Source organism: Mycteria americana, chromosome 15, assembly GCF_035582795.1.
Source record: "Mycteria americana isolate JAX WOST 10 ecotype Jacksonville Zoo and Gardens chromosome 15, USCA_MyAme_1.0, whole genome shotgun sequence".
NCBI classification, from domain to species: Eukaryota; Metazoa; Chordata; class Aves; order Ciconiiformes; family Ciconiidae; genus Mycteria; species Mycteria americana.
In genome coordinates, this window is record NC_134379.1 from 8,715,555 (window position 1) to 8,734,011 (window position 18,457).

At 41.5% G+C, this 18,457-nt stretch overlaps 1 protein-coding gene across 6 annotated transcripts in view; it reads left to right on the plus strand.

Moving 5' to 3' along the window:
- The window catches only part of MYL10 (myosin light chain 10), a 168,636-nt gene that overhangs the window by 21,750 nt on the left and 128,429 nt on the right, over window positions 1-18,457 (plus strand). The gene's annotated exons all lie outside the window — the stretch shown is intronic.

Here is an 18,457-nt window from a genome sequence, read left to right on the forward strand (position 1 = left end):
AGAGCTCTCAGTCCCCAGATGCAGGAAATCAGGCAAGGAAGGGAAGAGACCAGCATGGCTGAGTCAAGACATGCTGGTCAAACTAGAGAGTAAGAGGGAACTGCACAGGCAGTGGAAGCAGGGACAGGTAACCTGGGAAGAGTACAGGGACACTGCCCGCTTGTGTAGGGATGGGGTCAGGAAGGCCAAAGTGCAGCTGGAACTGAACTTGGCAAGGGATGCAAAGAACAACAAGAAGGGCTGCTACAGGTATATCAACCAGAAAAGGAAAGTTAAGGAAAGCGTACCTCCACTGATGAACAAGAATGGTGACCTAGTGTCAACAGACGAGAAGGCTGAGGTACTCAACAACTTTTTTGCTTCAGTCTCCTCTGGCAACCGCTCTCCTCACCCCTCCCGAGTCAATGGACAATATGTTGGGGACCAGAGGGGTAAAGCCCCTCCTACTGTAAGGGTAGATCAGGTTCGTGACCACCTGAGGAACCTGGACATATATAAGTCTATGGGACCTGATGAGATGCATCCCAGAGTCCTGAGGGAATTGGCTGATGTAGCTGCCAAGCCACTCTCCGTGATATTTGAAAGTCATGGCAGTCAGGTGAAGTCCCTGGTGACTGGAAGAAGGGAAACATTGTGCCCATTTTTAAAAAGAGTAGAAAGAATGACCCTGGGAACTACTGACCTGTCAGCCTCACCTCTGTGCCTTGGAAGATCATGGAACAGATCCTCCTAGAAGCTATGCTAAAGCACATGGAGGACAGGGAGGTGATTCGAGACAGCCAACATGGCTTTACCAAGGGCAAGTGCTACCTGACCAACCTAGTGGCTTTCTATGATGGAGTTACCACATCAGTGGACATGGGACAAGCAATGGATGTCATCTATCTGGACTTCTGTAAAGTCTTTGACATGGTCCTGCACAACATCCTTCTCTCTAAATTGGAGAGATATGGATTTGATGGGTGGACTGTTCAGTGGATAAGGAATTGGTTGGATGGTCGCATCCAGAGGGTAGCAGTCAACGGCTTAATGTCCAGATGGAGATCAGTGACAAGTGGTGTCCCTCAGGGGTCCGTACTGGGACCAGTGCTGTTCAATATTTTCATCAATGACATTGACAGCAAGATCGAGTGCACCCTCAGCAAGTCTGCAGATGACACCAAGCTGAGTGGTACAGTTGACACGCCAGAAGGACGGGATGTCATCCACAGAGACCTGGACAAGCTGGAGAAGTGGGGCCGTGTGAACCTCATGAGGTTCAACAAGGCCAAGTGCAGGGTCCTACACTTGGGTCGGGGCAAGCCCCGGTATCAATACAGGCTGGCGGATGATGTGATCGAGAGCAGCCCTGCAGAAAAGGACTTCGGGGTACTGGTGGACGAAAAGCTGGACATGAGCCGACAACGTGCGCTCGCAGCCCAGAAGGCCAACCGTATCCTGGGCTGCATCAAAAGCAGCGTGGGCAGCAGGTCGAGGGAGGCGATTCTGCCTCTCTGCTCTGCTCTGGTGAGACCGCCCCTGCAGTGCTGCCTCCAGCTCTGGAGCCCTCGGCATAAGAAGGACATGGAGCTGTTGGAGCGGGTCCAGAGGAGGCCACAAAAATGGTCAGGGGGCTGGAGCACCTCTCCTACGAGGACAGGCTGAGAGAGGTGGGGTTGTTCAGCCTGGAGAAGAGAAGGCTGTGGGGAGACCTTATAGCAGCCTTGCAGTACTTAAAGGGGGCCTATAGGAAAGACGGGGACAGACTTCTTAGCAGGGTCTGTTGTGACAGGACAAGGAGCAATGGTTTTAAACAAAGGGAGGGTAGATTTAGACTGGATTTAAGAAAGAAATTTTTTACAATGAGGGTGGTGAAGCACTGGAACAGGTTGCCCAGAGAGGTGGTGGAGGCCCCATCCCTGGGAACATTCAAGGTCAGGTTGGATGGGGCTCTGAGCAACCTGGTCCAGTTAAAGATGTCCCTGCTCTTGCAGGGGGGTTGGACTAGATGACCTGTAAAGGTCCCTTCCAATCCAAAGCACTCTATGATTCTATGATCTGATACACAGCAGTCTTTCCTAAGTTCCTAGTGGCTCTGAATCTTCTTTCCTTCTAGAGACAGTATGAGGATAGCTTCATTAGGGTCACAGGAGCTAGGCTGTTGTGAAACTGCCTCAAGAGAGAAGAGAACCTTTCTCCTCTTTAGAGATACTGAAAGAGAAAATAGTGTGTACCTTTCTATTAAAAATGTGTCTTGCCAAGGAGAAGCAAGGCTTGAAACCAGTATGTTTCAAAGATATTAGCCCCACTGTGCTCATAGTTAACTGTTTCAGCTCAGTGTGCAGTGATGGGTAGCAATGGTGGTAGCAGAGTACTTCGTAGGAGCTTGAAAAGCAGTGACCTAGAAGCCTCTATTCCAGAGACAAGATCAAGCTGTTCTGTCTGTCAAAGACACTGACCAAATTCATAATGTATATGTAGAATATATGCAAACCACATCTACAGCATCCCAGCTTCCTCACTGCCTTTAGTAGCTGCTAAAGAGTCCAGATAGCTCAAACCAAGGAGATGTAAGTTGATTGACCCTTTTAGCTCCAGATGCCTTTGGACTATTGGTAGGAGGACTTGCTAAGCTTTAGTCTGACTCTGGCCAGTCAACACACTTGTGAAGGCCTCGGGCTGGTTTGACTATTTGCTACCAGCAGCAGTCCAAATGTTAAAGATCAGCACATTAGATAAATATTAACAGAATTTCAGGCCAGTAGTTCAGCAGTAAAATACTGCCATGTGTTGAGATGTTGTTTTCCTGATCTATAGCTGCCACTGGTGTGAGTGTGAGTTGTGAGCTGTGAGTTTATGCTAGTGGCCCTCTTCTCCATTTCTCTAATGACAGCTGTAAACCTCCTCTATCAACAAGCTCGCTTAAGCTATGACATGACTGGCTTTGCCCATCTCTCTGTACATTTAGCAATCTCTTCCTTCCTCTCAAAGTGTTTTGGAAGCTCACATACATCATGGTGGGACACTGAATCTATTGCTGGCTTAGTGATGAACAGATGTCAGGAAAAAAATGGTAACAGGAGAAAGTCTGAAAAAAGTATTCTTCCCTGGGGGCCTTCCACCTAGCAGAGGCATTAGTAAAATGCAGGAGAGTCTTTCTTCAGGTTGTTCAATGGTAATCAGTTTAGGTCACTCTTGAACAGAGTTTTCCTAAGGCAATATATGTGGGAAGTTGCTTTTCCACCAGAGCGTTGGTAGAGCTTGTGTAGATGAGTGTGTGACCAATCTTGGACTAGCATTTAGGTACATTGAATCCACAATGTTGCCTCCCTCTCTGAGGCAGGCCTAAGACTCCTGGGCAAGTATGTTATCAGAAAAGGTAACTGTATACTATTCACAAAAAGAATTATGCATTTCAGGAGACACTTGATTTTTTTTTTTCTAAAGTAGTTCTTTAATTCACAAGTGCCTAAATCACTTCTGAAAGTAAAATACTGACTCTTCAATCAGAAGCTTTTGAAAGTATGACCCTCTGTGTTTTTGAGTTATGTTCCTCTTCAAGCACTTAAGTGATTTTTTTAAAGGCACTGATCACCCATAGATTGCTCTGAAGTTACTGACAGTTATGAGTAGTCAGCACCTCTGGAGAAGTTGAGAAGTTTGGTGCCGCAGTTCATTTGCCTGTATTTTAAAACTGTGGCCGCTGCTTTTATTGACTTTTGAGACAGGTGAAGCTGATAAAGTGAATGAGTATAAAAAAAACTTAAGTGCAGCAGAGGATTAAAAAGCAGGGAAGATGATGAGAAGAGAGATTGTGGCCAAGATTAAAAGGCAGGATTTCATTGGGATGTTTTCCTTATGTCAAGACCTCCTTTTTATTGCCTTTTTTTTCTTTATATGGAGTTACACTGAAAAAACTGCATCCTGACTCTCCCACATCCCTGTATCTTGTCATGGTCAATGACGTACATCCTTGTAAAATGCAGGTTAAATATTTTTGTGGTTCAATGTCACCTGGCTTGGTGGAAGCAGAAGGCTCACATATAGGGCTGGTAGGAATGAGTCATTTTATAAGTTACAGTATCTGCTGCTCCCCCTCATCTGGACCTGTTTTCATCCTAAACCTAGCAATGTCCTGTCACTGAAGTCACTTAAAACCTGGAATGGAGAATTCATGCTGCAGCATACTATGCTTGTATCCTGTAAGCAGCAGTTCTGAGCTGGGACTGTGTTCCCTGCCTGCAGTTCCTTAACCTCAGACTCTTCTGAGGCTTTGTGGTATGTTTCATATTTAATTTTGGAGGTCTGGACAATTCTGCTGCTTGGATCTCCTAAGTTAAACAGGGTCAGACCTGGTTAGTTCTTGGATGGGGTGACCTCCAAGGAAAACACAGGTGTTAGCTGCACGAAGTGTGATGGTGATTCAGTAAGTGGCTCAGTTCCCTTAGAGTCAGGATTGAACTGGTAAGTCTCTCCAGGGCCAGAGAGTGCAGTACTAGCAGAGATGACATCTTCCAAAGGTCAGGGCAGCATGGAAAATGGATGTCTGTTTATTTTGTTTGCAAGGGCATGAGGAAAAGTTCCTGCCCTAGAAATGAGGCACCTCTGATGTGACTAAAGAAGTCAACAAAACTCTGCTGCTTTAAAACTGGGAAATGACCCTTTGAAAAGATCACACTTACGGTATTCTAGGAGGCCACAAAACACCATTCCTTAGTCTACAAAAGCCCAATTCTTTTATAGCCTTGCTGCTAGTGGAGAGTCAGCCCTGCTGTCTGTGAAGAATGTTCCTTCTTTACATGCCAAAGATTACCAGCTTGATTACCATGATGGGTCAGTATAGGTTGTGCACAGAGTAGGTTTACAGGTGAAACACATGCAAAACAGTTAAAGTGTGCTAGCTACTAACAGCACCTCCATTTGTGCTCCTTCCTCCTTCAATAACAGCATGAGCTAAAACAGTCCTTATAATATTATGGGTCATAGGTAGCCCAAGACTTCTATGAATAGGCCTGTGGTTTCTGTTAGCACAGTGTGAAAGCCTCTTCAGGGCAGAGCAAAGAAATGTTGTTTCTCTGGAGAAACATGCATCAGGTCTCCTAATTTCTCTCCTCCACTATGGCCATGTAGTCGCATCCCCTGCCCACATGATCAGTCTGTACAGTGCTAAAACTGGGAAAATGCAAGAGGCTTCAAAATGGGTGGGACAACTTCTACCTACCTTCCTTGCTCTGCTTATCTAGATACTGTTCTCTGCTGCATGCAAGGAGGAGAACAACTGCTGAAAGGTTTTCATCCCAACCAGGGTTAAAGCAATTACTCCATGTGCGTGGACAATTGTGTCCAAGTGCCTCTTAGAAAAGGTCAAATTAAGAAGGAAAGTCCTTTGTAGAATTGATAACAGTCTGTGGTTTGTCTCAGCTTTTCACATAGCAGGTTAGCTTAGAATGAAGTTTTCACTCTTGATTTATTAAGATCAGGTTGTACTTTAATCATTTTGGGTCAAACATCCTTTTTGCTTAGGACTTTTCCTAAGTTTCTGAGTAGTAGTGAATGAGAGTTCTCCTCGTAACATAAATCTTTCTACCTCTTTGGACCCAGGCATGTATATTACACCTGGCTCAAAACTTCAACTTTCTAAATGAGAAATGATGCTGTGGTTCATCCCACTAAAACTGAACAATGATCTTACTGGCATCAAATTTACTCATGTGAAATACCTTTCTCAAATTAGTGTGAATGACTAGGCCTTGTTACAATAAAATGCCTTAAGATGAAATCTACCTTTACGATAGATTTTTGCCTCACGAAGAGAGAACTTTTTCAGGACAATTATTGTTATTCCTCACTTGTATTGTTAGTCTATTGATGATGAATTTATTGCATCTTTATTTGGGACAGTGCTGAATGCATGCTTAGTTTTAAAGTATTGAGTCACTATTCATTACTGATTTACTGAAATCTGTAGTGGGAACAGTCCTAAGTATTTTTGAAAGTAAAGCCAAGTGAATGTAAAGCATATGCTTAACGTTAAGCACCTGCTTAAATGTTGTCCCAAAAGAAGGATGGGTTTCTCATCCTTAAGTATTTTGCGTTAAATCATAGGGGTTGAAATTCTGGATTTGTTTCATTGAATCAGTCAACTCAGTATAAATGAGCTATTTTCTGATCAGCCACTGATGGTCCTTTCCATGCAGACATGCTCTTGGATGCTCCATCTCATCTGCTGCTTGTTTTCGTTAGTCCTGGAGTTCTTTATGTACATTTTTGCCAATTGCAGCTGGAATTGCCACTTACTATTTGAGAGGAGAAGGGGGGAGCAAGTACAATTTCCAGATATTTGTGGGTTTAGGCATCTTCATGACAGCTTTACTGAGCTTGCTCATATTATGCTCTTCATGGCATTTCCTCCTTTTGAAGTCATTAAAACCAATTTCATATTTATAAATAAAATGTCCTAATGCATCTAATATTTGATGAGGTCTGGCTGCTGCCTGCTTTTCTTTTTAATGTTTATACCAGGTGCCTCTTGCTATCAAGGAACCAAGCAATGAATAAATTTAACAGATATTTCTTTTAATTAGCCCCCAAAGAGCTAGCAATGAAAAACACTATCAGAAACATTTTACTGCTTTAGAAAATATAAGACTTCTTCACAAAGCCACTACACAGAATTACAGAACAGCAATAAAATCATCACTTGCATGCAGAAATAGATTGTTTACACAGGGATCTTGTATGAACTGTGCATTTATTAGTATTAACTTCTAATCATGCAAACACTTCCACACATGCATCTGAGTAGAGCTATTGAATTCAGTGGGACAACTATGCTGCCTAACACTAGGTACATGCATTAAAGTTTGTAGGTTTAGGGCTCCATTTGTGTATATCCCTAAGAGCTTTGCCTTCTCTCAGAAGGGGTGAGGAAAATTTATATTCCAGGTTGGTGTAATTACTGTAGCACATACAGTATTGGCAAACTAGATTCTCTGAATGTCTGCAACGTTTCAAAGCAGTTTAAGATACAGGCTAAAGGCTGACAGTTTCTTATTCTGACTTACATTCTGCCCCCTCTGCTTTTGATTCTGCATTCAGAGCTGCCACAAGAATGTCAGCACTGCAATAAATATGCATTTATGTAGCACCTTTTTTTGAAGTTTTCTAAACACTTTACAGACAGCCCTTTATATTCACAGATCTCAAAGTATTTTAGAAATCTCTGTTAGTATTGTTATCCCTCTTTTATTGAGGGAGAAATGGGTGTGTTTCAAGGGAAGTGACTAATCCAGGAACCATTGCTTTCAAATTAGATAAATCAGAATTCTCCTATGAAAATTTTCTCTGAAAGATCTCAAGTGGCTCTGAGGGAAAACATAAAGTTTTTATTTCCGTGTTGCAGTTAGCTGATATAGGCAGGACTACACAAAGCTAATAACCCTCACGTGTGACAACAGTCAGCCTAGAAAGCTCCTATCAACAAGATACACAGGAATTATCTCCACTCTATGGCTAGGATATCATGAAGAAAATCCAAGAATCCTGACTCCAGAGTTGTTTGTTGTAGACCCTAGATCATGGGGCAGTGGGGGTGTGGTAATTCTGCACTGAGTCCCTCCCACAGGTCAGTTTTACATGGGGCTTTAAGGGAGACTGAAATTACATCCTGGAGTCTGTTTTTTCTGGCTTGCAGTTGAATTGTCCCCAAGAGGTACAGATTATGTGCCCATGCAGCCCTGCACTTGAAATATACCCAAAACCTGGAGCAATGGGCAGTGGAGAGCAAACACATCCACAAAGATCTGCAGAAACCAGCCCGATCTGATGCAGCCAGAGTTAGCATATCCTTTTGGTAGCTGATGCACTGCTATCAGGTGTGTCTGTGCCACAGTCTCTGGTACCTCTCATAGGATCCATAATGTTTCATTGAGTCACAACCCCTAGATAATGGAGTGTACAGGGTCATCCCATTGTATTGATCCAATCCCTGAAACCGCTAGTTGAGGGAAAAAAAATACTCTCTCCCCCAGCTGTATAGAAGTTCCTTAATTAGAGAGCACTATAGAGCTACAGAAACATTCTCTGACAGCAAAATATTTCCCATAATGTTGTTATGGGAAATGTCTTAAAAGTGGTAATCAATTCTCCTTTGAAGTCATTAACAACCAAAAAATGAATGCAGGAATTGGTGTGAGAGGACTGGAAATATGAGAAGGTGTATCTCTTACATGTGCTCCAGCAGAGAGAAGGGAAGAGATCCAATTGCTTTCTTACTCTTGGAATTTCTCTGTTGGTTTTAGTAGTGTGATGCCCTAATGACAGACTCCACACGCACTCTGGGGTATGTTCTCAACTTAATCCATGGGGATACATGTCTGTAATACTCATTAATGTCAAGGAGCGTTAAGACGAACATAAATCTTTGCTCACTAAGATGTGAATCTAGACTCTGATGTACACCATACAACATCAGCTGCTGACTGAAGAAAAAGAGGAATTCCAGCACCTAGAGAGTCTACTTGAGAGTTCCTAGACTAAACAATCGATCCAGCCAAAAAAATCAGGGATGAAATTTCTACTCCACACTTTGGTTCAAAAACACCAGCTGTGATAGAGAAAGATGCATACCCAATGGGCAGTCGCTGGCTCACACAGGAAGTCCATAAAATCCCTGTGAATCCCCATTTGGCTAGACAAACTCTCTAGTTCCATCAGAAACCTTGAAAAACAGATAAGCAATGCATTACTCAGTAAATCTTCCATGCCATACAGCTACGGAAAACATCACACTATGCATATACATAAAGAAAAATGTTGATGCCAAGAAATTGGAACTACTCTATAACAGACTTCTGATTTGTGATTTCTTTGGCACTGAGCCTAACAAAAAATCACTGTGATTTCCAACTACAAATATTTTTGGAACCACCAGACTTGCTCCCATGTGTATGTTAAATGAAATGAATGTTCAAAACCCATAATAAAACCCCAGAGGGAAGACTCCGATCAGAATATTAACATTAATCTTAGGAAGTCACTAGGAACCATTCAAGCTATAATAATAAATTGCAATAAAGAACGAATATAAGGGCTTTTTTTCTGTCTGTCCAGTAAGCAGGTGTTAGTATGAACACTCTAATCTACACAATACAGAAGTGAAGTGGTTGCCCTTAAATTTTCCAGTTGCGTAACATAAATAAATGACATTACCATAATATGTACAGCAATCCCTCTTATACTAGCTTAAGTGTAGTTTAGGGAATAGTGCAGATACTGAGATAACGTAATGCAGCTATCCGAGACAAGGCTAGAAATTTTTCAAAAGCAATCCTTCTATCAACAGCTTCAGAGTCAAAAGCAGGAGTCTGAGTTCACTCCAGATTTATGGTAGGAGCCGTTGCCAGGCCACTTGCTTGTGACCGGGTCCCTGGTCATTCAGCCTGGGAAGTCAAAGATGGCAGGACACGATGCTATCACGTTGCTCCCGTACTAGAGCAAGTGACTGAGCTGCACTGTTCTGACCTGCCGCCTATACTGAACTTTGCCTTTGATTTTATTTGGATCCAGACTGAAGTGCCTGAATTTAGCTATCCAAAATGGTAGCAAAGTACCTTACCAACAGTGGCTCGATTTTCAAAACTAATGATCATTTTCAAATGCAACTTCCTTTGACTAGCAGCAAATTATCTAGCGCCGTCGTCTAGATAATATGGATATATATTTTTAGTCTTAAACCATTGAGTTTAAATGCTTTAACCACAGTCTCCAACACTGAAATAAAACTGTGGTTCTCCATGTACAATATTTGCTTGTAAAATTTAGCAAGAAGAACGATCAGGAGGTGAATAAAATCAAACCAAACCTGCACTTTTATTTTGATTGGATTTTCTTTAAGTTTGATGTTCTGAAGTTTAAGTAGTGACAGAAAAATCTTCTCATTATCATTAGAAAGACAGACTCTACCACGACTAGCACGCAATTCTACTGGCAGTGTCATAGCGGGAAAAAATAGGTGGGAAACAAGGTGTACAGGAATTTCTTAATTCAGTAAAAGGTTGCTTTCCAGTTCAGGCACTGACTCCCAATGGTGAACATATTTCTGTTGTCATGGAGAAGTCATTTTTCACACCTGGCTATTTTGTGGCGTTCACTGTATTTCTGATGCAACTCAGATTCCAGGAATTCTGGGAACTCCCACAGCAAAGCCTGCTCTGCAGAGATCTGTAGCTCAGCGGCAACAATAAGGAACTGGAAGCTAATCCATGTTGAACTGTATCATTGAATCTTTTGGGATTCACTCAAAGCTTGTTAGGAAACAGAGAGGTTATATCTCAAATCCTGAAACGCAAAGCATCAAGACACCTCAAGGAAATTTTTTGACCACATGTACAATGCGATTCACAAAAAACTGGCTAAAAATGTAGTGGCTTTAGCACGTCCCTATTATGAGTTTTCTGCGTGCAGCCTCACAGAACAGCAAAATTGTCCTTCCAGATATGAACAGTGCTCTATTAATAGTCTATTAAGTACTAGGAGCGAATGAAAGACACTTCAGATGACTCTTGAAAAATGAATCAGTATCTACTCTGAAACTGGACCCCAAGTATGGAAACATAAAATACGATGTGGCTGTGAGAGATTATTTTGGGGCCATATGGTTTCTTACTCTGCTCCACCCTCCTTTTCAGGGAGCAAATATGTCCCAGCACCCTATATTCATTTGAGATTAATACGGGTATGTTTTGTGAGAACACTTTGTTGGGCTACTAAGAATTTTTTTCTCTCATAATAGACAACTGCTCTGGTAATGTCTCCTGACCTGTCTTTGTGGAAAACACTTATGCAGGGAGAAGCTCTTATGCACCGATTCTTGCCCTTCATCCTACAAATAAGTTGCTGGTTTTTCTCTTCACCACTCTGCTTTTATCTCTCATGTATCCTATTTGACACGTCTCCTGCTGACTGCTGGTGGGGCAAGCCTGTGATTTGTTCCAAGCAAACACATGTGCACAGTTTCCACCATTGTGTGGTCTCATGTTATGAACTTACCTGTGGGTGTTTACTTTGGTGGCATGACCTGTATTTTGTAGCACTGTATTTTCTTCCTCCTTCCTTGATATTTTTTTCCCCTCAGCCACGATAACTCTTCGTCAGAAGCTGCTGCATTTCTGCTTTGATCATATAGAACGTAGTGCATAGCCTCGGGTAACACAGTGCTGCTTAATACAGATGAAATAGCTACAAACCCTCTTAGAAGTAGGGTTTAAAAAGGGATACCAGTGAAATCAGATCCCTCTAGCTGGACAGCAGTCTGATAGGAGAACAAGGGCTGTTGTGGTATTTGGCAGCCAGACAGTCTTTATTGTTATTAGATGAAACAAAGCTTGTGATCTTTAGTCCTTGACCTTAACTGCAGCAGCACACTCTTAATCAGACCTTAATTTAACACCTAACATGGTCACAGAAAGGATCGGACATGGGCTGCTGGTTTAATTACATATAGCTGATATCATCCAAACCAATTTAACCTCATTGCTCTGTGTTGGGCACTGGATGGGAATCGCCCTTTAGACACTGAACAAAACAGTTTCCAACAGAAAAAACCAGCAACATACTGTTCAAAGTTTGTGCATTCACTGAAAAAAAAAAGGAATAACTACTCTTTTGGATACTTTGCAGATGATGTTTCAACCTTTTCAGGAAGAACTAGAATCAGTATGATTTGCTAAATCTGTTTGCCCTTTATGCTTTCACTCTGGCATTTTAAGTACTTCTAATATTTAAAGATTAAGCATCTTGCTGATGGGATTCTCCCATCCACATTCTTTGAATCTGTTGCTGTGTCGTAGCATCTGATGACTGAACTGTGTAACTGGGTAAAAAGTAATATTTATGTGTTTCATGATAAGCTTTTCACATTTTGCTACTGCTTACTTTGTGCTCAGTTCTTCACAAACTGACACATTATTTATTTTTGACATTTAAATATGAACAGTCATATTTTTACATGTTTTGACAAAAAATCTGATCTCTTTCTGAATTAGTCTGGAAATTCGAAAACATCCAAAGTCTTCCTTCAGAAACAGAATTATTTTGATTAATCAGATTTCACGCAAATTTTTTTCACCAAAACCACCATCAGCAAACCAAATCCACAACAAGCACTGTAAATATTCTGCAGTTTTTTAGTGAAATCACAACTTTTCCATGAAATCCCAGTTAAATACAAAAAGATTGTTGTGAATGTCATAGGCTTACTTGAAAGAGTTTGCCTCGAGTTTGCTAGAGGTAGATGTCTACCTCTAGCAGAGCACTTAAGCAAAAATACTAATGAATAAAAGTAACCTAAAATATTAACAAGCAGCATGAGATTGGTCTCTGGGACTTAGAAGACAGAGATTCCACTGTCAGCGTTTGTCACTGGCTTGCTGAGACCTTGGGCAGGTCATGTTGCTTCAACAGATGAACTCTGATTGCTCTAACTGAAGTGGTTTGAGACATTACCATTCTGCGTTGTCTGTCCTACCTGTCTGCAAGAGGTTATATGCCTCGCAGCAGGGATGGCAGAACAGGACACGTGCCAGCACATTAGCCGTTCATGTTCACAGTATGGCATATTAGCCTGCATTACTGATGAAGGTGGATTTACACTGAGACGCTGGGCAGTAGCATGCAGGCACTGGGATATACACCTTGTAGAATCATTGTGCACATGTAAGGGTGAATGCGGATTACCTACCACTCTCAGTAGGAAGCTTCTTACTTCCACTCTGCGCAGATGTAAATGACGTCACAAGCTGTAAGAATCAAGCCCAAAGATTTTAGGTTGAAACGAATTTAAAAGCAAAATGAATCAAATCCTCCATGTGAAGTTCTGAACAAAATCTGTATTTTCTTCTGTTGCAGACAAAGGACAAGCCTTGCCCATGTAAATGCTTTTGCACTTTAAAGGCCAGATCACTGAAAATCTTCTCTGGTGCTTTCAGTGCACAGGCCGTTTGAATGTGAATTTAAACTGAACTGGCTAGTATGCATTGTTTCCCAAAGTGCAAGCTTTGGAAGTGGAGTAGGCTATTGTATGTTTAGTTCTCATTTTGAGTTTTTACATGATGACCACTGTGTATTTATGTTCTGGTTTAATTTGCACAAACTTTCCATTGCAGACCGCTTACACTGACTGAGCTTTGACTGAGACAAAAGAAAGACTTGTAGTGTTAGAGCTATGGTGGTGCAAGGTTTAATCTCTAGCTGACACTATACTTACACAGTATCAGTATGAAGAGCAGGTTGTCACTGGAACTGAAAAGAGAATCTCTATGACAGCCTTATGCATTTTTTTAGTATTTCAGTTTATCCTGTGCAGTTCTTTTGTATAAGTAATTCTTTCTGTTGGAGGGTCTGCTGAAATTTTCCCAGGCCTGGCTAGAGGATCAGTGTTGCTTTAAAACCTGAATAAACAGTGATACGCCTTGGTAGCTTCAGATCCAGTAGCCAGAACAAATGACATTTTGCATGAATTCTTCCAAATGAATTGCTCTGTGACCACTGTAGACTTTTGAGTTTTTGAATCATGATAGTAGAATACTGTTAAGGCTTTTCTTGAAGAGCTCTGAAATGCCCTTCTTTCACTACCCCTGATTGTTTCCAAAGTTAATGCAGTTAGCTCAAAGCCCAGTATGATTTCACATACTTCTGTGAATTATGTTTTGACATGGGGTTTGGACTTTTTTGTGATTGAATGTTTTTACACAGCTCTTTGTGACCTCATGCTAGGGCAATCACTGTGTTGATTTGAAGGAATGTAGATGGGTCTGCAGAAATGTCAGGGTCTCCCATTAAGATGTTTCTTTCACCTCAGCAGGAGTACTCAGCATTACTGTGAGTGTTGTTACTGAGATGCCCTGTAGTAAGTAACACAGCACTAGAGCACAATTGCTCTGATGTATTGCAGTAACACAGTGTTAATGTGCCATTGCTTCTCTGTATTTCAGCACCAAGGCATCACTTCTTTGGATTACAATAACACAGGCAAGTGGACTTCTGCTTTAAGAAAACAGAGTGAGTCAGTCTATGCAGTAGTGTTATGCAGTGGGACAGTGGGATACAATCAGCACTTTTCACATTGTGCCTGAATGCAAGACATGCTCTCAAAAGGCTTCTGAGTCCTGCAAAGCCTTTTTCATATGCTTACCTTTACACCCCATGGACTTGATCCAAGGTTCAGTGGCAGTCAGTGGCACACTGTTTCATGGCTTCTGGATAGCTTTGGATCAAGCTGAGTCAGTGCTCCATTTCAAGGGGCCCCTCTTTCACAATGTCTAAACATAAGCATTTACAGTACCAGAGTACAGTGTATACGGTAACTCATGTAGTATGTTTTTAAAATGCTAAAATTTTCTATTTGTTATGCTGGCATTGGTCTGCACCACCTAATGAGTATTTGCTCTACAAAGGCACTCAGCACCTAAAAGTGCAATTATATTTTTCAGAAAGTTCTTGTCTTAGTTCTTTTTATGAGTAGGTATTTCTTATGCTGAGGACTGAGCTCTTGCAAAGAAAGCAAAGTTTGAGCTTTCTTGATAAAGAAAAACAACACACCTTATTCATAGTTCTCCTGATTCTTTTGTGATTCTTATCATGTGTAGTGTTCTTCTAAGTTTAGAGTCCCCGAAGCCAGGTGATTAGAGAATCTTAGTTTGTGTGAAACTCAAAATAGGAATTTTTGAGCTTTCGTTATTGTAGAGAAAAGCTTGGAAATAAATGCACGTGGAAAGCAAATACCAGAATGCTAAAAAAAGGAACCCAAAGTCATAAGCTAAATTGGTGCAATATTGTGGCATAGAGAATAATTTAGTCCCAGGTTCTCACAGAAAATTGCTGCTTATTAAACAAAATGAAAATATTTTTTATTTTATTGCCTTAAGGATACTTAATCGAACATCAAAATGTTTTTGTTTATAAGATTCATTTTGATGTCACAAATACCACGTTCTATATGAAAACATAACAGATTAAATTTACATCAAGAGTGAATTTGATACAAAATTACACATTAGCCTTATTCAGAGGTACCTGTATATCCCTGTGCGTATATGGGTGTGAGTGCGTATCTATGTCTTCTTATTTTAAGTTAATATTGGTATTTTCATGCCTGATTCATGATTTTTGAATGCCTGAGCTTGGCAGCACTGAACATCTGCCTTAGTTGTGGGTACTAAGCTTCTTTGAAATTCTAACCTAAATTTAAAATTTCTGCCATTAAAAAAAATAATCCTAGACCAGACAAGCCACTTGCCAAATGCTGGGCTATAAATTACAGCCATTTCTTTTTATTACACTGTTATACACTAAAAAAATAAACCCAAAACACCTAAACCCACAAATCTAATTACACCAAATGTACTCTTCATCCAAAGCTGAGCTGCTGAGCTTAGCCTCAGCTCCAGGTAGACTATATGGTTTAGCTGCAAACTAAACTTTTGGAAAAACAGAAGCTGAAATAGTAACACAACAGTAACTCTGTATTAGCCCTGTAGGGAAATATCTAAATAAGCAATAAAACTAATGAAATACTATTTATAGCCATTGTGTCATAAATGTATTATTTATAAATAAAAGCGAAGCAGGTTAGCCACGCTAAACTGACACAGCACTATGGATTGTACAGGTGATTTACACTAACCGTGGATCTGGCCCAGTCCTTCCAGTATGGCTGTCACTGCTGCGTTGGTGATAAATTTGAGGAAAAGACATGCCTGTCGTGGTTTAGCCCCAGCCAGCAACTAAGCACCACGCAGCCGCTCTCTCACTCCCCCTTGGTGGGATGGGGGAGAGAATTGGAAGAGCAAAAGTAAGAAAACTTGAGGGTTGAGATAAAAACAGTTTAATTGGTAAAGCAAAAGCCGCGCATGCAAGCAAAGCAAAGCAAGGAATTCATTCACTACTTCCCATGGTCAGGCAGGTGTTCAGCCATCTCCAGGAAAGCAGGGCTCCATCACGCGTAACGGTTACTTGGGAAGACAAATGCCATCACTCCAAACGTCCCCCCTTCCTTCTTCTTCCCCAGCTTTATATACTGAGCATGACGCCATATGGTATGGAATAGCCCTTTGGCCAGTTTGGATCAACTATCCTGGCTGTGTCCCCTCCCAGCTTCTTCTGCACCTGGCAGAGCACGGGAAGCTGAAAAGTCCTTGACTAGTACAGCAACAACTAAAACATCTCTGTATTATCAACACTGTCTTCAGCACAAATCCAAAACATAGCCCCATACCAGCCACTATAAAGAAAATTAACTCTATCTCAGCTGAAACCAGGACAGTATTGCACTGGTTCTCTCGCTTTCAGCCTGGAACATCCTCTCCCCTGTGAGGCCTCAAGCTTTGTCAGCAATACCTAGGTATGAGCATCATTACAACCAAAGCAGAATCAGACTGCTAAACCACTAGCTAATGTTTATCAAAACCCTCCAAATTCCACACCCTCTCTGGACAATCTTCTGCTTGTCTATCCTTCCAGACAGAAATTGGTCCTGGCACCTAACTTAAAATCTCCCATGTTGCAATTTGAGCCTATTACTTCTTACCTGTCATCAATAATCCCCATGGAATAAGAGATGACCACCTGTTCTCTGTGTCACAGCATTGTTACTGAGTTTTCTCCTGATTCCTTTTGAATTTTTTCTTGCAGGTTGTGCTTCTAGACCTTGCTCCCTTCAGGGACCTTACCCATTCCCAGTAGAACTGCAGATTGACTAGCTAATAAAGACACTGCTCCCATTTCTACCCTCTGAAATAGTCTTACACTGCTTGGGTATCATTAGGTGCAAAGAAGTATTATTGGCCAGGACCAGTGAGTTGGATGTACATTTATAAGCATAGAGAGGAAACGTTCCTATTCACATCAGGAGCTCCCACAAAGCTCAGAGTAGGGTTGCTCTATCAGATCCATGTCAGGTTTTGAATAAAGCTGAACAGGACCTCCTGATTATTTCTACAAAACACCTCCTTATACAAAAACACCATTTGACATTGTTGCTAATACCGACTTCTGAGAAGGCAGCTCATGACATCAAATGGTAGGTAGTCTCCAGGATCTTTAGAGATCATCTCCTATGTAAGCTTAGCCCAGTTAAAGAGGAAAAACATTGTCAGAGCAGTCATCTGGAGCAAGTTTTCTAAAATGTTGAGTAGAGAGTCCGTGTAAATATTTGAGGCCTTCTAGGCAATGTTGAACATTTCTGCTCAGAACTGCACCTGAAGACATGCTTTCACCAGAACAGCTGACACTGAGTGACACACACATGGGCTCTGCAAAAGCCAAGGGCCAGCCACAAGACCTGAGCATCATTTAAGACGATGAGTGCTTTGCCTTTATCACTGCTTGAGGACAGAGAGAAGGGAATTTCACTTTTGTCAGCACAGGAAGATGAAGCTGTGCGTATTTGCATGCATTTTTGCATTTCCTTGTTAATGTCCCTACATTTTGAAAAGTTTAGCCCAGGAAGTTACACAAAAAAATCAATTGTTATTGAATTTATAGTAGCGTGTGAATCCTGTTACAGGAGGCTTTTAAGAGATGGTCATTTCAATGCATTTGCTTGTTTTCGTTCATAGCATTAGACAGGAGTTGTGTCTTGTCTACTATTGACCTGGCATAGCCACAGGGTTTGTTTGCAAGACAGAAAAAAAAAGGTGGAGGCATTAATTGTTCATTACAAACAGTGAAAAATTGTAACTAATCGCAGCACAGTGTTGCTGCTAATGCATTTGAAACCTCCCTCTACCTCACCAAACCATATGGGGGTTTAAAATGTAAATACAATTTGTAATTGAGAGCAGCATTTTATTACTTGCTTTTAAGAGGCACAGGACGCCTGTAACCCTCAATATGAAATTTCCGTTGGCTAGAAATAAATTCAGCTCCATGTTTTGTTTTTATTCCCGCTGCGACACCCGCACGAGAAAGGTAACGGCTAGTCTGCAAGCTTTCACTCTCTCACTCAACACTGAGGGGAGAAGTGGCTGGGAGCTGTGGTTTTCAGTCACACTACTGGCTTCCTCACATTGCACACTGGAGGCAAAAGCAAACATGCTGCAGAATAAATCCTCAGAGATGCTGAGAGCTGCTGAGCTACCACAGCCTGGGCTGGAGTCAATGAGAACTGCAGGCACTCAGCCATTCCCTGAATTTTGCTCTCATTTTCAGTAGTATGCTGCCTAAAAGCAGCTTTTACTGCTGATTGCAGTTATTTATTTATCAGCCTTGCAATAGCACCTAGAAAGTGTGGTCATACATCTACAGAACAAGTAACAGTTCCTGCCACAGTGAGCTGCAAATGTATGTGTAAGACAAGTGACAAGAAAAATATACAGAAAAGGAGTGTGGGACATTTTTGCTTCTTCTGTGATATGGGAGATGTCACAAGGATATATGATTTATAGTTAGATCCTTTAGCGAACCAAATACTCAGGCTGTA